The 21,636-nt window shown below is 45.7% G+C and overlaps 1 long non-coding RNA gene across 1 annotated transcript in view; it reads right to left on the reverse strand.

Annotated features, from left to right (window-relative positions):
• Positions 1-21,636, reverse strand: part of LOC135919013 (uncharacterized) — a 119,478-nt gene that overhangs the window by 20,058 nt on the left and 77,784 nt on the right. Inside the window, exon 3 of the long non-coding RNA XR_011508281.1 lies at positions 5,934-5,963. This is a non-coding gene — a long non-coding RNA (uncharacterized lncRNA). The remainder of the gene's footprint in view (positions 1-5,933; positions 5,964-21,636) is intronic.

Genomic DNA, 21,636 nt, shown 5'->3' on the forward strand with positions numbered 1-21,636 from the left:
TAATGGCTACGAGATGGCGCCAGAGTAGCACGCGTCGCCTGTACGAAAACAAAGCGCTGCATTAGTGGAGGTTGTCTGCGGCTGCTGCTGTGACTCGGGACCACGCGTCACACACGCGCTTCCTCTCTCGATTAGCGAGACAGTCGTGCTACACTACGCTCCGTTTGCAACGTGCCGCGCGAAACATGTAAAACTGCGCTCGAATTCCACAATAGGAAGTATCGTAATCGTCGGCGAATTTTTTTATTAGAAGAATGCTTCATGAGCTGAAATGTAATCACATTACTTCTTCTTCTGAGGATGCTAATGTCCTCACATTTCGGTGTACAAGAACACTGTCCGAAAGGTAATGGCACATCCAGCACCAGTTAAATCCAATTGAGCGACGCCGGCACCGATCACCCCGTCCTATAACTTGGGTATTTACGTTTATGTATATTTAATATATCTATGGATGTGCTAGCCAGTGCCACAATTAACAATATCAGTGCATGTGCTTCTTATTCCCATTAAGTTCCGGGTGTCATGTAGGATATGATTATATAAAAGAGCTGGTGACCTTCGTAGGCCACCTCCTGGCCATCAAGAAAAAGCGACGCCTTTACTAGCGAGAACTACAGGAGCCAAAAAGCTTGGCGTTTAGTAATGATCGCATCAGAACCACCAGACAGTGAAACCAAGGAAAGCGATGGGTAGCTGATGTTTGCAGTGTGTTCAATGGGGCTGGTTGGTTTATCTTCCGAATAAAAACAGGAACAGCGCAACACAGGACGAGCGAGTAATCTCTTCTTCTTAGCTAACGTTTATCCTTCTTATTCTTCTTTTTTCTGTTCTTCATGTCACATTCAATCTCTTTATATGCTGCTTCTGCAAATAAAGCATTTTGTTGCTAGTCAGCGCTCTGTCCGGTGCTCTTTACTCGCTCGTCCTGTGTTGCGCTGTTCCTGTTTTTATTCTAAAGCTAAGGTTTATATTTATTTTGTGACTAAATCGTACACTTATATGTAAATGATTAAAAAATAAAGTTGCCATACACATATTTTGCACCCAGAAAGAAGAGAAATGGAAGCGCAAGAAAGGAGAACATTCGCTTGTCCGCCCTGCCATGGTATGCTTCATACACAGAAATTATCACTTGCTCAAGGAGTTTAACACGGGCACTGTCGAAACAACACTTATTTTGACACAACACCAACCGCTGAAATCAGTGATCGTGTGTTGGTCTTCCCGCTTCTGTACGACTAGCCTACTGCGATGCTTTTGCTCCATTAAATATTCTTGGACATTTCTGCGCGTGCATCTGATTAACCCTAGGAGTGTTAACAAAGCAGCATATAAAACCACGGTGACTGAGAGCACGGCATGCTATAATGCCGAAGTTGTATGCTCGGCTTTCCCTACCTTAAGTTTTCTTTTCTTACCCTTTCATTACCCTTTTCCTGTTAATGTCTGTTCATGACATTTCAATTAAAAGATACCATAACATTTTCAGCTATTCTTTGATTTCCTTCATTGTTTCCTGTATAGTGTCACGTAAATATCCACTTTAGTCATCGATAACATGCAGATGCCAAACAAACTAGAAACACGGCTTTCACGAAAGTTATATTATGTTCAAATCAATTGCACGGAAAAAAAGCAAGTCTAAGGAAAGAAGACAATAGAAATATCTTTCACTTTTAAAGCGAAGTGCTTTTCATTATTTTTTTAAATCGTTTTTCAGCCCATAAGTTTTTTGGTGATCGACAATCCACCGCCGATATGAAGGAGCCGGTGCAGACGGCCTCGTACTGTCGCGAAGCCTAGCGGCCGCCGAGTTGCATTCGGCGCCGATCTCCTAGTCATATAGATCTTTGAAACTTATGAACTGTCGCGTCTCAGATCAGGAGAAGCAGAAGGTTTATATGCTGTCATGGAGTTCTCACTGCCTATGCTATCGTAGAGCACTCGCTCGCTGTGATGGCGCATGAGGAGTGTAGTAGCCTTGCACGCTTGCGCTAGCACCACTTGGAATAACCATATAAATGTCAAATCGTCCTACATAATAGGCGCTTAAGCGAGCGCTTCAGGTAAGCACGCTAACAGCTCTGTTCTCTTCAGAATTAGCCATTTAAATTACATATACTACTGCCGAATCCTCGCCGAAACAAATGGTAATACTTCACGAACATGAATCCTTTAATAAACTGAACATCTTCCTAGAAGCGTTCGACTATTCACGTACATTTACAATCATCACGTATAGATATCTGCACAATTTTTTTGCCCCAACCATATGGTGCACACTGTTTTTTCAACAAAATGATCACCGGCATATTTGCTATTTAGAATCTTCAGCACAATACAGGCCACACAATTCGAGTAGCGGGCACGACACGCCTACATTTGCTAATTAAATTTATTTCTGAAATATAATGAAAACCGGGGGCACATGCATAGCAAAAGGAGCATATAGAAGCACTCCACAAAGAAAATGTCAAAACTGGAGAACCGTAATTTATGGGTTAAGTAATGTACACATTGAAATGTCTGTACGTAAACGAAACAAATTTGCAAATTAACATGAAAAGAAAAGAATGAAAAAAGAAACAGGCGTACGTTGCACATAAAGTTAAAGATTAGTAAACTGTTCAAAGAAGTGGTGTAATTTAACGCGCACATTGGGCGGAGGGGGGGGGGGCACTTTCGTTCTCATTAGAGGGGAGAAATTATGCAACTCTATGCGCTTCCTACTTACCATAATTTAAGGAACTGGTATAATAGTTTTCGCGAAAATGTCCCTATTTTCAAAACATAAAAATTCCTCAGGGTTTCCAGTTGGAGTCGGAACCATGTTCTGCTTTGGATGGTGACTTTCGAGAGTTTTTGCTCAACTATTATTCCCTTTCGCGCTTCTCTACACATTTATTTCCTTTAGCCGCAAAATGATGAAATAGTTTGGTGGCCAGCTAGCGGAATGATATGTCTCCAGCTGTTTAAAGTGCTTCCGGCTCTTCCGAGGAAATCGTTCATCATACTTTGCACGTGGGAACGGCAGCCATAGCCGTACTGTGGAAAGCAAAGCACCAGAGCGTTTTTTTTTTCACTAAAGCTTTTGTGTACTCCTCGTTCTATGTTTTCCATGACCGCTCAGCTACTTTTTCCATTATTTCATAGAAGTCCTCAATTTTATTTCACGTAAGACTTTTCAGAGCTTATTGGCCATAAAGCCCGTCACGATGGAAAAATAGGAGGGGCTATAAGTTTTCACACTTCAGCAGCGCGTGTTTTATGCTCTGCCTCACTCTGCCTTCCTCACGCAATGCGGTGAGCAAACGTTGACATTCATGTTGTTGAGGTGAGCAAAAAGGTTTTTAATATATTTTACTGAATATTAAAATAAGCGATTTCAGTCCTTCAAAGAACATTGTCGTTCTGTAAAAGACGAAACACCTGAGGCGTTCTCGCTCCCTAGATATATATTAAATTCTTTTTTGTGTTTCTATCTCCCTCTCTCCTTTTTTTTGGCTAGAAGGCCAGATTTTCTCCGCACTGAAGATGTTTTTCAAGTGAAACTCATGGCTCTCTGTGTTCCTAATCAATATATTCCTAAGCAAGCCGAAATTATTGTCTTTTGTTTGAGATCGTAGGCCACGGACATGTTTCGTACTGGAAACATAAACGTGGACCGTGTATTCTTTGTCCCAGAGAAATGAGACCGGCGGCTTGATACTTTTTTAGGAAGAACGTATTAAAACATTATATTTATTCCAAGAGCGGTGCTTTTCTTGCAGCTTTTTATTGTTATTATTATTTCAAGCGATGCTGAAATGTGGTAAAAACTAAAAGCCAAGAAAAGCAAATGGTGCTTTCTGCATGGAGTCCGCAGAGTAAGCTACTTTGTCATTTCTTTACATGCATTAAGAACTTCATGTGTGACCACGTCGACGGGTCCAGAACTCGCGGCGCTCCGTGCTGCACTTGATTTCATTAAGCAGAAGCCAGCGCAACAATGGACAGTCTTTAGTGACTCCAAGGCATCCCTTCAGTGCATACGAAGCCCAATGCGCCACAGACCCAATGAGCAACTGGCCTCAGAAATTCGGTAGATATATCATCAAAGCCATGACAAGGGACACAACATAATCTTTCAGTGGCTTCCAGGGCATTGTAACATCAGCAGGAATGACCACGCCGACGAAGCCGCCCGATCTGCACATGAAAGTGGTCAACGAGTCTTCATTGCGCTTTCGCGAACAGACGCTGCGGCTGAGCTGCGATTGATGTCCCGTGAGTGTACTTTGCCCCTGTGGGACTCGAATGTTTTCACCATGTGTCCGTTGCGTTCGCTGTCTCCGGACATACGGATGCACCTCCCGCCTGGATTACCATGACGTGAACAGACCACGCTCTACCATCTGTGGCTAGGCGTTGCCTTTACAAACTCCTATGCTTTCCTCATTGGAATGGCCAACAGCCCCACGTGCGACACATGTAACATCAATGAGACGCTCGCACACATTATCTATGTCTGCCCGCGATACAGCGCTGAGAGACAAGTGATGTGCAGAGTACTGGACCAGGGACAATCGTCCACTTGCAGAACTAAAAGCTTTAGGCCAATGCTCCGAAAGAACATCCGCGTGGAAGGCCATACTCGCGCTATTGAGGTTCTTGCGGTCCACGGGGCTTCACGACAGACTCTAAGAATGCCACCCCCTACCGCTCTGTAGTGTACGCGCTTTGTTGGTGCTTGTCTCCCTTACTTTCTCTCTTCACCTTCCAGTCTGTTTCTCTTTTTATCCCCCTTAACCCTTCCCCCTGTGCAGGGTAGCCAACCGGAACTACCTCTGGTTAACCTCCCTGCCTTTTTCTGCATTATTTTCCCTCTCTCTCTCTCTTTACATGCAAATTTTTGCGTCGTGCTGCTTTGTTACTTAAGGTTCGATTGATTGCGTCTGTTACTGAAGAGGAGACATTTGTCTCGAAGTGACACCCGCCGCGGCAAGATCAAATTCTTGGGGAGCTCGTCTGCCCATGATATGGGGCCCAAGACAAGTGATGTGCGGAGTTCTGTACCAGTTGGACAATCGTCCACTATAAGAAGAAGCTTTAGGTCAGTGCTCCCAAAGAACATCCATGCCTTCTGCACTTCGAAGAGTATAGATTGCCCTGAAATTTATTTATCGCCCTACTTCGTACCCCCATGCAGGGTGGCCAACTGGAACTACCTCTGGTTAACCTCCACGCCTTTTTATGCACCCTTTTTTCTCTTCAGTGGGTCTCAGACAAACCAGAGATGTCTGATCGGCACACAGTTTCCATTTATTTTGTCTTTTCTTTTTCGTAGAAAACTTTCACCACCCCATTCCACACCTTTTCTCTCCCAGTATAAGGTGGGATCAGTGTACTGGGCCGCAAGCTTGCACGTTAGTGTACAGAATGTAAGAGTCTCTATAAATGATCAATGTGTAAAGATTACTACGCGAACAGGAGGCGACAGATGCGTGTTTGTTTTTCTTCATTAGCGTATTTGACACCTTCATAAAGCTTACATGATAGAACATGTGGTTAATGTCTGCACGCCTTCTAACCCATCTCCTCATTGAGACCAGACTGTGTCACACATTTCGCATTGAATCCAACCGTACAAAAGCTACTCCGCATGCTATGGAAAAGTGGCTGTGAACTTATCAGAAAGATAGCGTATTTTATAAATTGTTATTCTCGAAATATGTAAACCGAAAGTCATGCACTCTGCTATGCCTCTATCGAAGATGTGTGCGGTCGGTTTATTAGTTTGTTTTTAATCAATGGGATTAAATTTTAAGGTGCCTATTGAAACATGAGCCATGAAAGCTTTGAACGTACGTGCGATAGGCTGAGTGAAATAGTAGAGCAATGATTTTTTTATATATTGGTGGAAGGGGGTCGAGCTCATGCGGAATACTTACTTCAGCATTCACTCCTTGCGCAACGTTGGCCTTTAAAAAAACAGAAAAAGAAGAAAAGCAGCAAGGAGCAAAAACACAACACATATTTTCTGCGTTAGTTCCAAGGCATCAAGGTCACTGCAAATTATAAGGGCGCGAAACGAAAATGAGATTACACCGCCTAAACATACAACACAGCACAGTATACAGAAAATAACTGCATGAATGGGACTCACGGAAGAGAACACTGCACAAACTACGTCAAAATAACACTAAACACTAGAAACCTGTACTTCATTTTTTTTTGTCGTCAGTTTATGTTTTTTTTCATTTTACCATCCTAACAAAATTATTCCGTAATGTTAAGGAAGTGGAGCGAAACATCATAAGTATAAAAATGCAAACAAGTTTGTGCAAGTTACTACAGTCAATGCACGTTGCCGTAGGACACCATGAAAGGACACCTTTGAAAAATTCCGACCTCAGGCAATGTGGTCCTACAGCGCTTTGGCAGAATGTTAACTTTATGAAGAAGTGACGTTTGCCGTAACGTATTTCGAGGAGTGGGGAAATCAATTACTGGAAAAGGGTATAGCGTTTCCATTTGCGCGCACGCCATCCAGCTGAAAAGTACCACGTCCTCCATAAAGGAAGGTCGTCGCGTAGCACCCCGCGGTCACGTAAAGGCGAGTCTTTCCGTGCCAGTGGAAGCTCTGTCAAAAAACTATCAAATCCCATGGGCGCTGTTTTCACCGAATAACACGTGGACAACCTACACCGCTTGTAACCTGACAGGGCCAACACAAGGTCGAATGCTCCGAAAACGCTCGGCAAATTCAGCGCACTTGCCGCAGCGTGGGAAACCGCGGCCACAGAGACTAACGCCAGAGTAGCGAAGAAAATAAAAGCGGCTGAACGGTAAGCCGATGTGCCGGTACTGTGCTGGAAAGTACGAGCGTAGTGTAGTCGCATTCGTATGGTGCATCGGAAGTGCAGATGTCACGTATTTCTGTATTGTTTTGTGCTCTGCCGGTTTTCATTTCATCGAATTGTCGCTTTTTTTTTTCACGTCTTCCCTGGGTGCAAAACAGGCCTAAACTATCAGAAATTTCTGGAACGTTCCGGCGAACTCTACAGCAAGGAAGGTGTGTTTTATCAAATTGTACACGCTTCGAAGAGGGGTATCCGACATTGTCGACCATACACGCGAAAGTCTGCCGTTGCTGTATATATGAATGGTAACTCATATATAAACGGTATTGACTAGGTTTTGATGACAGGTGAATGAGCCCGTAGCTAATATTTCGAAAAGACTACAGCGCAAAAATATATGAATTTCGAACAACCGCACTCTCAAAGAAAGGTACATGCACCCTTTGGAGTGTGTATCTGCTATACACAACAATAATCGTCATCTGCCTTGCTTGCGTTTCCTTTCTTGAAAATGCCGCGGCCCCTACTTTCCTGTCGGGAATGCTATGTCATGATGATAATGCGCATGCCCTTCGTTACTGTGAATTACCGGGCTCGCAGCGTTAAAGAAAGAAAATGCGGACCTGAATGAGGGCGTTTATTGTTGCGCGCCAAGTGACAATCCAAAGGGTTTAATTTTGTTTTAGAGTACAGGACAGACGCAAGCGATGGCTTGACACCAAAGGTTCATTTGTTACATTTACGTCTGCAGAAATTCATGAACACGTGATCGCCAATCACGGGAAAGGTGTGCAACGCTAAAGATGTGTAAAATAGCATGGCACAAAGGCTAAACAAATCCTTTAATTACCTACAAAAGATTCATACGTACCGCGCTACCGAGCTACCGGCAAAAGCATTAAATATGGGTTTCGCGGTTGCGTTGTGAGGTACAGAAAATATCTGCTCACCCAAGGAAGACTAGACGCAAACCAAGGCATGTCGCATCATGTATAAAAGATGAAGATGATTAGCAAAGTTTATTCATAATTTGTCATTGATTCGATTAAGGTGGATTAGGGTAGTTTAAAGTGGATTAAGAATCATTAAGGTGGATTAAGGAGGATTCATGTAGATTAAGAAGGGTTAAGGTGAATTACATGGTAGGCTTTACAAGGCTTTCACATTCGTATCCCTCAGGCGATGGCTAAGGACATCTGGGAATTTTTGGTGAGAGGGAAATCGAAGGTTCGATTACGCCACCACCTCTGGCTTTCGTTACTAATTCTGTGATCATTATTGTGCTATCATTGTCATGATTGAGGTGTAATAAGGTCCACATCTTGAAACTAAAGAACGAAACCATGTTTATTTCACTCTAGAGCGATAACCAACAAAAACCAATTCGGAGTCTGATTCTGAAAGCCCTCGATTCGATGCGTTCGCATGCAACTGTTTAGAAATCGCGAATTGTATGGACAATGATACACGTACGTGCATTTAGAAATAAGGTGTAAACATTGACATGGTACAGAGGGCTTTTACGGCTTGTTTATATATTTGCGTACGGGTTCCGTCACCTATATAATACACATTTTCAACATAAACCTAAAGTTGTTAGTCAGCGCTCGTCCAGTCTTTGCCTCTTGCTGCGTTCTGTGTTGTTCACCATGTTTTGCATCATGTATATCGCTGAAAATGTGCCATGTTGAAGTTATTCAGGCGTACACAATTTCGCTCATGTGTGGAACCAAGAAGAATCGAACACTCAGCGACAAGGTTTCGCGTAATAACCACCGGTCAAAAGTACACAACGTCGGGTGAATGACGCGCAACAAACAACGCTGTATACTACGCTTCACAGGAAGATCGCATAGGCACAAACAGTGCCCACAAATTCAAATTTATAGAGAAGGAAAGCCTGAATGCAGATAGAATGATATTTGGCCCAAGAAACTCGAGAATATCCTTTCAACAGTGTGCATCCACATCACCACTGAAGAAAACAAAATTAATTGCAAACCTGGAAACGCATTCTTGAACAGAACTGAGACCTGTATATATGACAGGTGCGCTGAATATGTAAACCGCCAGAATAAGCTTAACACTCATCTACACTTTTACATGAACTTTACCGCTTGACATGGAGCAGTTACGTGGAGAAGCACATAAGTGCAGCACACACTCCAACCTTTGCTTATTAGCCTCTGCTGCAGAAACATCAAGAGTCTCCCCGCAGGGGCGTCTGCGTCAGCAGGCGTTTGGTGTGTTGCGCCACCACGTACCCGAGCACACGAGGGTTGGACCCTCCCGCGTGTAGCCGTGCGCGGCTTCGCCGTGTCTGGGGAAAAGGGGATCCTGGGGGTTGAGACGAAGCTGGGTGCTTGGACCTTTAAGGCCCCCCGGCGGAGGCAACACACCCTTTTGGCCTCTGCTTCACATAGACGGCACCCCCGGACTGACCCACCCGGGGGAAATCGGTAGTCGCCTTTTCCTGTCTCTCTCTTCTCAAACCTTCGTCTTTATCTCTCACTTTACATCTTTCCTGTCTTCTTCTCTCTTCTATTTACTTCCTTCTTCTTGGCGGCAAGGGTTAACCCTTTGTGGCTATCCAATCTTGGGTACACCATAGTTGGTTATAGTGGCGTCGTACGGCTGGCGTCGTGCAGACTTGCATGCAAGCTCTGCAGCGTCCCCTCGTTGGGCTCCGTGGTGGGCGGTCGGCGCTGTTGCCGAATTTTTATACATTTTCATGGAAACTTCTTTCCCCAAACTTCCTGATCGCCCTCAGAAACGAGGGCGCACCGAAGAGGTCTTTCAGTTTTTCGGACGACAAGTCCACAATTTTCCACGTTTTCATGTCATCCACTCAGAAAAACCAGCTAAACAAGTACGAACAATCTCCCCTTTCCTTGTCTCTAAGTCTCTTACCGAAGTTTTTGGCCCAGGATATAAGGTGTCGAGGATGGCTAGCGGTGACCTCCTCTTGGAGCTCCGCGACCACAAGCAATTTGAGAAGCTGCCACAGCTAGTATCATTTGGGGAGACCCAAGTAGTAGTAACCCCGCACCGCACGATGAATACCTCCCGCGGTGTTGTCTCGGACGATGATTTGCTGGAGCTCACTGAGGCTGAGCTCTTGGAGGGCTTCAGCGAACAGAATGTCATAAATGTCAAAAGAATTAAGATGAGGCGAGATGGAAAAGAACTTGCGACCAAACACCTAATACTCACCTTCAATTCAAGTGTCCTGCCCGAGTCAATCGAGGCAGGGTACATCAAGCTCCGTGTAAGACCGTACGTGCCGAATCCCCTCCGATGTTTCAAGTGCCAGCGTTTTGGCCACAGTTCGCAGAGCTGCCGAGGCCGCCAAACTTGTGCGAAATACGGCGTGCATGAACATTCCTCCGAAGCCTGTGAGAATTCTTTCCACTGCGTAAACTGTGATGGCGAGCATGCCGCATACTCGCGGTCATGCCCGTCTTGGAAGAAAGAAAAAGAAATAGTAAAAATCAAAGTAAGAGAAAACATATGATTCAAAGAGGCACGCAGGCGGGTTGCATACCTTCCTAAGGCCAGCTTTGCCGAAGTGGCGCGTCAGGGGGCAGCGTCACAACGGCCTCCGGCGACTGTCCGACCCACACGCACTGAGTCGGCAGTTACGCCATCTGCCCCCACGGTGGTTGCAGCTAGCGCTGCTCCGCCAACCGAGGAAAAGGGGCCATCGACCCCGAAGGTGGGCGCAGCCGAGGCTGCCTCAACCTCCCAGGTCCCTTTCAGTGCTGGCAATGGCCGGCGCAGCTAAATCCCCCAGGGAACCCCATCGACCTCCGGGCTGGTGGGCCCAGGGGTCTTGCCTTCCAAGGCGGGGCCTTCCCTGGTAACTTCTCGCTCACAAGAGCACGTGTCCGGCGCCTCACAAGAGGCAATGGACACTGCACCTATCCTCAAGGCGCCCCAGGCGCCTAAGGAGCGGCGAGGTTCCCTCGAAGGCTTCAAAAAGAGCAAAACTCAGGTTACAGGGCCTCGAAAGGGCCCTGCAATCTAAGATATTCCTTCCGTTTCCGTAAACACAGCACCAATTAAATTTAAAATATGGATACACAAATCATTCAATGGAATGTCAGAGGTCTACTTAGGAATCTTGATGATGTTCAAGAACTTATCCATAAACACAATCCAAAAGTGCTGTGTTTACAGGAGACACACTTAAAATCTACACACACAAACTTTCTCCGAAAGCACGTTACGTTTCGCAAAGACCGCGAGGATGCTGTCGCAGCATCTGGCGGTGTAGCTATTATTGCTGACAAAAGTGTAGCGTGTCAGCATCTAAAGCTCCAAACGGCCCTTGAGGCCATGGCCGTTCGAGCCATACTTTTAAATAAACTCATTACAATCTGTTGTCTGTATATACCACCACATCATCACCTTCACAGACGCGACTTAGAGTCATTAATAGATGAGCTCCCGGACCCCTATTTTATTCTTGGTGATTTTAATGCACACAGTACTTTGTGGGGCGATTCACGCTGTGATGCGCGAGGTCGCGTCATTGAACAGGTTCTTTTTTCCTCTGGAACATGTCTCTTTAACACGAAGGAGCCCACATGTTTTAACCTGTCCAACAAGTCATACTCTGCCATAGATCTTAGCATTTTATCGCCGACGCTTTTACCCTATTTTAAATGGAATGTCCTTAACAACCCGTATGGGAGTGACCACTTCCCAATAATCCTAACCACGCCGAAACAAGATCAACTTCCCCCGCTGGTCCCTCGGTGGAAGATTGACTCAGCTGATTGGGAACGGTACCGAACTCTTACTTACATGACCTGGACTGAGATGTCTGGTATAACCATAGATGATGCTGTTGCATATTTCACAGCTTTTATACTGGATGCCGCCTGTAATTGTATTACACAAACGAACGGCGTGGGTTCCAAGCGGCGTGTTCCCTGGTGGAACGATACATGCAGGCAAGCACGGAGGAACCAGAACAAAGCGTGGGCGATATTTCGCGATTCTCCTACAGCTGAAAACCTGGAAAACTTTAAACATGTCAAATCCCAGGCAAGGAGAACGCGCCGGCAAGCAAGACGAGAGAGTTGGGCGAAGTTTATATCAAGCATCAACTCGTACACAGATGAGACAAAAGTATGGAATAGAGTGAAAAAGGTTAATGGACAACAAACGTATTCCCTGCCTTTAGTAAATAGTCACGGAGAAAGCCTGGAAGATCAAGCCAACTTTCTCGGCACACACTTTGAACACATATCCAGCTCCTCACACTACACCGAAACATTCCTAAAGAACAAAACGCGAATAGAAGAGCAAAAGTTACAAAGAAAATGTGCTAAAAGTGTGGCGTACAATGAACCATTCTCCATAGCAGAACTGCAGGCAGCACTGAACTGTTGTAATACATCCGCCCCAGGTTCAGACCGCATAATATATGAGATGTTGAAACAACTACCCCCCGAAACACAAAAAACCCTCCTTTACCTTTACAACATTATATGGTTTTCAGGCGAGATCCCCTCTGTTTGGAAGGAGGCTATTGTAATCCCAATTCTAAAGCAAGGAAAGGATCCTTCCTCTGTGTCAAGCTACAGACCCATAGCACTAACAAGCTGCCTCTGCAAAGTTTTCGAAAAAATGATTAACTGTCGCCTACTACACTTCCTCGAATCAAACAATTTGCTCGATCCATACCAGTGCGGGTTTCGGGAGGGTCGATCTACCAGTGACCATCTTATACGCATAGAGGCACGTATCCGTGAAGCTTTCGTCCATAAGCAGTTTTTCTTATCTGTATTCCTTGATATGGAGAAAGCTTATGATACTACGTGGCGGTTCGGGATATTGAAAGACCTCTCACACTTAGGTATCCACGGAAATATGTTCAATGTTATCGAAAGTTATCTATCAAATCGGACATTCCGTGTTCGTGTGGGCAATGTTTTGTCACGGAAATTTATACAGGAGACTGGAGTGCCGCAGGGTGGGGTGCTCAGCTGCACGCTCTTTATAGTAAAAATGAATTCTCTCCGTCTACACATACCACATAACATCTTTTATTCAACATATGTTGACGATGTGCAGATAGGATTTCAATCAAGTTCTCTCGCAATCTGTGAGCGACAGGTCCAGCTTGGTCTTAACAAGGTCTCCAAATGGGCTGATGAAAACGGGTTCAGACTGAACCCACAAAAAAGCACCTGTGTTGTTTTCTCTAGAAAAAGAGGCCTGCACCCTGATCCTGAAATTGTGTTGCATGATGAGCGTCTACCTGTAAACAGGGAACATAAATTTCTAGGCATAATTTTAGACGCGAAATTAACTTCTATACAGCACATAAAGTATCTTAAAAACAAATGCATGAAAACAATGAATATCTTAAAGGTTCTCTCACGCACAACCTGGGGCAGTGATAGAAAATGTCTCATGAACTTATACAAAAGCCTGATACGCACACGACTAGACTACGGAGCCATAGTTTACCAGTCGGCTACTCCAAGTGCTCTAAAGATGCTTGACCCTGTCCACCACTTGGGAATTCGCCTGTCCACAGACGCCTTTAGAACAAGCCCAGTGGAAAGCCTGTACGTTGAATCGGATGAGTGGTCACTGCATCTGCAGAGAACATGTTCGTCTTTCATGTATTTTCTTAGAGTGAACGGAAACAGTCAGCATCCCGCATATTACATCGTAAACGATTTGTCCAGTTGCCAACTTTTCCGCAACCGGCCCAGAGTGGCACAGCCTTTCTCCATGCCTGTTAGAGACATGGCTGAAGAAACAAGGGTTCCACTGCTTGAATACCACCTTATGTCCCCTGCTATACGGCCCCCGCCGTGGCAGTGGCAACCAATAGACTGTGATACATCTTTCGTAGCTGTCACAAAGCACGCGCCTGTCGCGCATATACAAATGCACTTCCTCGAATTACAGCACAAATACTCCTCTCCTGAATTCTTTACAGACGCATCGAAGTGTAATTTTGGCGTATCTTACGCAGCGGTCAGTCCATCCTTTTCAGATGCCGGTGTTCTGCACCCTAACACAAGTATTTTCACAGCAGAGGCCTACGCGATATTGGCTGCCGTTAAACACATTAATGAATTTAATATCCCAAAGGCAGTTATATACACTGACTCTTTGAGTGTTGTAAATGGTTTGAAAACTGTCCGGAAATATAAAAACCCTGTAATTCTATCTCTTTATTCTGCATTATGCACAACCTATCAGTCCAAACAGCATATCGTCGTATGCTGGGTGCCGGGGCACCGAGAGATAGAGGGAAACGTGTTGGCTGATCAGCTAGCCACATCCGTCCACGCGAACGCTTCCAACACTTCCACGACTGTCCCTGTAATGGACCTCAAGCCCTCAATAAGAAAAAAGTTAAGGGCCTTCTGGCAGCGCTTGTGGGACACACAAACAGAAAATAAACTACATGTTATCAAGCCGTATCTTGGTAACTGGCCGCCGGTATCAAAGAATCGCCATACAGAAGTGACACTTTGCAGACTCAGGATAGGACACACATACAGCACACACGCATACCTCTTGTCCAGTGGCGATCCACCCATGTGTGATAAATGTGGTGAGCCACTTACCGTGCTTCACATCCTGCTGCAATGCACTGAATTAGACGCTAATAGGAAAAAGCATTTTCCATTACCACACCGTCAACAAATTCCCCTTCATCCTCTTATGATCATAGGTATGGAACCGCTCTTTAACCCTTTAAGGCGCCTTGTACACAATTGTGTACATTGTACTTCTGCTGTTTTTTTCGCGTTTAGGGCGCGCAATTTTCTATTAGGTTGGCTTTAGCACATTCCCAAACTTTAAACTGACAACCATCTGCATTTTGGGCACCATCTGTCGCATTTCGGTGAAGATGTTCATATCAAAACAACAAATGGCGGACGCCGGAGCAGCAAAGAGCGGTGAGTCAAGTTCTTATTTTTTTAGAGCCGCTTTTTTTTATTGTAGCAAGCGAAAAAAAATTAGACGCGCTTGTGCATCATATGAAGTACCGAGGAGTGATAATTTTATCCTTTCTGAGGAGATGACCGAACGCTAACGCTCGCACGCGCATGTGTACACGATTGTGTACAAAGCGCCGTAGTCGCTGCAGAAATGAAGAACGCTGAGAGTTGCTTTGATTTTCTTTCCAGGTTTTTGGGCCATTCGTCGTTCTTTCTACCATGCAAACAAGTATAAGAAAACCCAAAAGACAGCTGAAAGGCTTTTGGAGCTCATTGCTGATAAATGTTTCAGACGTTGGGGAAAGTGACGAAGAAGAAGCCACGTGCGAAGCAACCGACGCCTGCGTTGCAGCTGCGTTCACCAACCTCACAGAAGAGGAAGATGCTGCTGCAGGGGAAACGCAAGCTGAAGAAGTGGACACAGAGTGTTTTTTTCCTTTTGTGAACCTGGGTATCTGCAATTATTGGCTGGACTACCACCGTGACAATCAAACGCTGCCTGGAGCTAAACTCCTATATTTGATGAATTTTCGCTTGCTTGCAAGCTGCCGAAGCATTATTTGAGTCGGTACTACCCGAGAAAAAGCGTGGAAGGCCTTCTCTTGCAGAGATCCAAGCACCACAACCAAAGATAGGGCAAAAAAGCAAGAATATCGCTTCCTTGCACCGACGCGCACTACGACTCCTTTGACCATTGGTCCGAATCCCGCGACCAGAAGGTGCGAATTAGGTGCAAGCTCGAGAAGTGCACACGAGGCACCCGGATATTCTGCATGAAATGCGCCGTGCAACTGTGCCTGACGAAAGAGAGAAATTGCTTCCTCGCATTCCACAAGTGAATTTTGTGACCACGGAGGCGCTGTGTACACAATTGTGTACGATGTTGCAAATAATAAAGTTTCATGATAACTTTCAAGAATTCGATGGTTTTGTGTTTCTTAGGTCCCAAAAAGAATGTTTATATATAAAAAGATTTTTTTCTATGCATAATTGCAAGTGGCGCCTGAAAGGGTTAAATATCAATCCGTGTTCGCACTTTTAAAAGATGCACATAGTTTTCATGTCATATCACCAGGAAATTCGTAGCACGGCCTCTTAACTGAGGTTTCTGCTGCGATAACTGCACTAAAACAAAGCACCTGCCTCCCAGCCTTTTGGCTCAAAGGCCTCCCGGAGGCTTAGGTGGTATTTCAACATTCTTGCATTTTAGCTCCACGATCACTTATTCCGCGTACTAGATCCATAGACAACTATATGTATCACTATCATAATTTTATATTATATATCATTTTACGCTTTTATGATACGGATTGATTTTAGGCCACTTTACAGCCATGTCACATCCCACCATCGTAACTCACCAATCAGCGTTTAACACATCATTATCATTCATGGCGCTCTTTGGCCACACCTGGCCCTTGCGCCACTAAACAATACACATCCATCCAACATCAAGAGTCTGTTCTTTTTCCTGTTTTATGTAGCGACCTTTTATTTCCCGTTGTAAAGAGCCCGGCAAGGGCGTCCAATAATGTACTCTTCAGCAGAGTCGAACACATGAGAGTTGGGTTGCTAGCTTATTCAACTGACTCCCTAAGAACATCATACCTAGGGGATTGAATTGCATAAACTTGAATAAATCTTGATATTTTTCGTGTCAGCCAGATAGGTGGCGATGACAAAAGCTCGAAGCTTCGGCGCAAGGAAGATTAGTGTGTGTCTTAGTTACAGTGGTTGGCTTGCATTGCTGCTTCACTGGGTTCTATTTATTCCTTGTGACACCCCTTCACATATTAACGAAGAAGAGGGAGATAAACAAGCAACGTAAAAACGAAACGTGACATGAGCTCAAACTAGCAACTGTAGTCGTCTAGTTTGTGCCTACAATGCAGAGAATACAGATGTAAGCCGTTGTTTTCTGGCAATAGGGTGACAGGATTTTACCCGGAGTGAGACAGGGCAAAATATACATTTTCTTCGATCGCCTCAGCTGTGTCTTGCCTGCCCGAATGACTGTTAAGAATTGCTTTGTAATCTATTCTTTAGCTGTTTATTCTCTTTGAATGTGTCTTTGAGAGCACTATTTTGTGGAGGTCTGTATCCCCATCTCTTTATCGGGAGCCTGTATTGTGTTTAATACAACAACAGTGGTTGGCTTGCATTGCTGCATCACTGGGTTCTATTTATTCCTTGTGACACCCCTTCACATATTAACGAAGAAGAGTGAGATAAACAAGCAACGTAAAAACGAAACGTGACATGAGCTCAAACTAGCAACTGTAGTCGTCTAGTTTGTGCCTACAATGCAGAGAATACAGATGTAAGCCGTTGTTTTCTGGCAATAGGGTGTTGCCAGAGCACGAAGAAACGTCAGCGCGGAGAATTGCCGAACACTTCCTTATTAACATGTCCGGAAACTTGCGCGTTGCCAGGCTGAATAAGTCAAATATTGATTACTTAGCCACTAATCTTTAAGCTTCCTTGCACGTGTTTACGCTGTGGTATATTTGTGTTTTTGGCAATAAACATGATAGTCCGAGGTTCGTCTGGTCCGGCTGATTGCAAACGGGCACCACGGCCTCAAGGAAGACAACCTCATCCCCCTGATCAATGCCTTCAGGCTCTTCCACTTTTCCTACATAGCGGTCATGAAGCAGAAAGGGGGGGGGGGAGGGGAGGGTATAAGGAAGGCAAGAATATTAACCAGTCAAGAGTCTAGTTGGCTAGCCTACGCTGCAGAGAGCGAGAAAGGCAAGAGAGATAAGGGAGAGAAAGGAGAAAGACGTGCACGGACAGTGCTTGAGTAAAAGCCTTTCCCGCAATGCAGAGGTTTCGAGAAAACACAAAAGTATCTTCACTGCCTTCTGAGCCGACGATCGGTGGGGACGGTGCTCTACTACTGTCTGTTCACTCAGAGTACGATCATCTCATTTCCTCAATGTGTTCAACAAAGGTAGTCTTTGTGCTTGAAGAACCGCCACTATTCTCAAGCATATCCGCAGGGACAAGCGCAACATCTGCTTCGGCGACGCGGCGGCGTACCGCGGGGGTCGCGCTTTCTCCGCGCTCGTCGTTGATCTTAAACAGCAAGTCACCGACTCCGCACTGGTCGGCAGCGACGACTCGGCGATTGCCGAGCAAATGGCCGTCGTCTTAGGAATGCTGGATTGCGAAAAAGATGTCATCTACAGCAACTCGAGGTCGGCAATAAGAGCTTTCGAGAGCAGCGTCGTCTCCAAGCATGCCCTGTGCGTGCTCCCGAGTGGTGGCGGCGACGGTGTCAAGCACCCCGCCCTTACCTGGTTTCCAGCACACGTTGGATATGTCGAGGGCGTTCCCCCCAACCTCAACGAGTCTGCCCACGAGGCCGCGCGCGTGCTAACCGACCGCGCCTGTTTCGGGCATCGGCTCGGTGAAGACGAGCTTGCGAACAGAGACGCACCCGCCACGTACAACAAAGCTCTTTCACTCAGACTACTGCAGAAGGACACGTACCCTAATCTCAGCCCCCTGTACACAATTTATCCCGAGGTATGCCCTAACGACGCTTGCCCGGCATGCAGGGACGTAGCCATACTAGCGCACATCTGGGAAGGCAAGGTAATGTACACTAGCCCTTATACTACATAGGCCAGATGGGAAATGGCCCTCCGCAGCCCACTCCTGGCCGACCAAATCTGGGCCGTCCAGCAGGCCCGCGGAGCGGCCGACAAGTTAGGCCTGATGGTCCCCACGAGGGAGTCGCACGCTGCGCGTTCACGTCCCCCTTGCAGCACCTCAATAAATACTGTCAACCAAGCAACTATCATCCGACCAACCATCCGCATCAACCATCACCAACCATCAACCAACCATCCGCACTCGTGATGTTTCTTTCCCGTCGCTTGTTTATTGCGCTATGTTTTGTCAGTATGGAATACCAACTCATCAATGATTCCAAATGTTCGTTGCAAATGTATTTTACTTCTTTCCTGCCCATTACGCTTCCATCAACGCGGCTTAGCAACATAGAACTTGGCAGGGCAACCGATAAAGCAAGGCGGCGGCAGGGAGGTCCCTCGCGGAACGACTCACGGACCGACCTACCTCGCCCTTCTACAAGTTACGATAAATTCACCTTCGCACTTTGCTCCGTTTTGTGGGGTGGCTATTGCCGCTGTTTACCACGCTACACTTGAACTCCTCCGGGCACGCGAGCACCTAGAACTGTCTACGCGCCTCGTGCACGCCCACAAAGATGCACTATGTTTTGTAAGAAACCTGCCATGTACAATCTGAGGCTGTGAAAAAGGGCGTTGCCAGAGTAGAGAGTGCGTGTGCAATATCTAGGGCACATTTTCTGCTCTTAACTGATTGCGTGATTGAAATAGATCAAAGTCAGAGGGTCGTCAGCTTCCCGTAAAAATTGAAGTCTCTTCTTGTGTACTCCAGAAAGAAGGCTTCGCAGTTGAAGAAAAAATTGTCTTGGTAAGCCAATTGGGCCCGGCGAGCAAATGGCTTTCCGAGACAGTCGCTCAGCCACCTGAGCTAACCAGACGACTAGCAGATCGCAGAGCGAGGCTGAATTATTGGACAACTAGAACCACCGACACACTTTATATGTAAACTCGCTTTTGCGGAAGCTCGCAAAGTGTTGGAATGTTTCTAAGAGTTCCCTCTGTAGTTTTGTGCTCTGATGTGGTAGAAAACATTTTTTTTATTTTTATACACATCTCTAGACGGCGGGCCACCGCAGAAGTTTGCAGAAGTTCACGTAGAGCACACATTAAGAATACCTTTACTTTTCTCGCAGGGTAGAGATAATAAATGCGGACCAGGTTTCCTTCGTGCCAAAAAAAAAAGAAGGATTGCAGGTCACAGCATCAATCTGTTTCGGGGCATGCAAATGCCACAGGTAACCAGAATATGTTGAAGGGCCAATAGTTCGAGCAACAGTCAAAATAGTTCCCGAAGTACACAGCTGTTCTTGTGGCTCCCGAAAGCCGTCACTGTGTCCCTATAGCGAGGGCATACAGCTATTTCATCATGCGTATTCTATCGACGGCATGGTACCCATCGACCGATGCGGGGCTCCAGCGCCCTCTCCTGCTGCCGTTCAATGGGCTCAGGCGTTAGCGAACATCGGTATTTAGTTCGCCTCTGAGCTTGCTTGGAGGGCTTCTGCCATGTAACTTTCACTTTGCGTTTAGATATCCATAGTTGAAATCCTGTCCCATGACACGTGTAAATATCGGCCGCCAGAATTCCAGACCGCCTTTTAGGGATGACACTAATGCATATCAATTCGTCGACGACTTTCAGAATAGGACTGTTGCCCCCTCACCGTATTCACGTTGTCACAGCTCTCGCGCACTTTTGCGCCATTGTGACCTGTTGTCGAACATACAGTATGCGACTAAGCTCAGAAAACTGAAGCCCCCAGCGCGCACACTTAAGGTAGCTTCGGGTAGTAGACCTAAAATGCGGTCCCGATTTCAATTCGCAATTATCGAAGCAACGAACATAGTGCGTAAGCACCAGTACTTGGGTGCGAGGCAAGTAAGTACTAAGCGTCGCACAGCAACGAAACGTCTAAATCTTTTCATATGCCACAGTAGGAAAAAAGAGAAACGAGAAGGAAAGTCACAAACAACCTATTCTATGGGCTTCTTTTAGTAGCAATATGTGATTTCCTAAGTCTTGTTTCTCACGAACATTGTTGCTGCTTTTCCAGGCTCGGATTGCGGGACAGATGTTGAAATAATATTTTGATCCTGTTTTATGGATGCATGGCTTTCATTTCAATACTAGAAACATGTAATCGCATGCACGTTTGACCGGCTTCTCTCCGACGGCGCTAGCGATACTCCTCCTCCATCGGACTCCTATAGACACTGCCATAGTATGGCGCAGGCCAGGCAATGCGGAATACCAGACGCGCACCCTATCTGCTGGCGTCCGATCGGCACTCTCTATCTGTAGGGACAAAGGAATTTAGACATAAGATTATTTCATCGAAAAGTTGCAGTTCTGATGAATTATGATTTGATTTACATTTGAAAATGGCCTTGTGGGTGCATCTTCGTAAAGTTTGAGCACTGTGGTATTAACGCTGTAGGCTGCCGAGCAGTTTCATTACTTCAGTAGGACCTAATTGAAATAAAGAAGTGTGAAATGACAAAATACTCAACTGTCACACGCGAACTTGCGAGAGTAGGCCATCCAGTGACCGCGAAAAGCTTGTGGTGAGGTTTTGCTTGAGCAAGTGACGTGTTTTCGGATGGTCGCTGTCGATAACATCAATTTCATTGCGCGCCTATCGGCTGGTTGAGGAAAACCGGATAAGCTGATTGGGTGCTTCAGCACTACGTCACGCTAAGACGATAGTATCGCCGAAAGTGATAGTCCGAGAATTGATCCTCAGATTTTTGTTTCCTATGTATAACCATTCCTCGATTGCTGCGTCGTCGTCGAGCTGCTGCTATTGTCCGAATCATTCACGCGGGCTCTGAATGATACAAATATAGGCAACAAAGGATTGCTTCATAATACAGTGACTATCACGCACAATTTTATCGTGCTCATCCACAGGAATGCTCAATTGACGGTTGCCGCTGCCCGGTACGACATGCGAGCTGATAAGGCAATGTGACAGATAACACCTATCGCACATAGGATGTATACTTTTGTAGTTAACTCTACAATAATCTTCAATCTTCTTTACTTTCGTCTAGGAGGTATCGTACTTGATCGAATACGGATCGAACACGAAGATATGTATGTTGCAGTGCCCCCGAGTTATTACAGAGCCCAATTATTTGTGCGACGTACTC

This window comes from Dermacentor albipictus, chromosome 9 (genome assembly GCF_038994185.2).
Source record: "Dermacentor albipictus isolate Rhodes 1998 colony chromosome 9, USDA_Dalb.pri_finalv2, whole genome shotgun sequence".
In the NCBI taxonomy this organism is placed as follows: Eukaryota; Metazoa; Arthropoda; class Arachnida; order Ixodida; family Ixodidae; genus Dermacentor; species Dermacentor albipictus.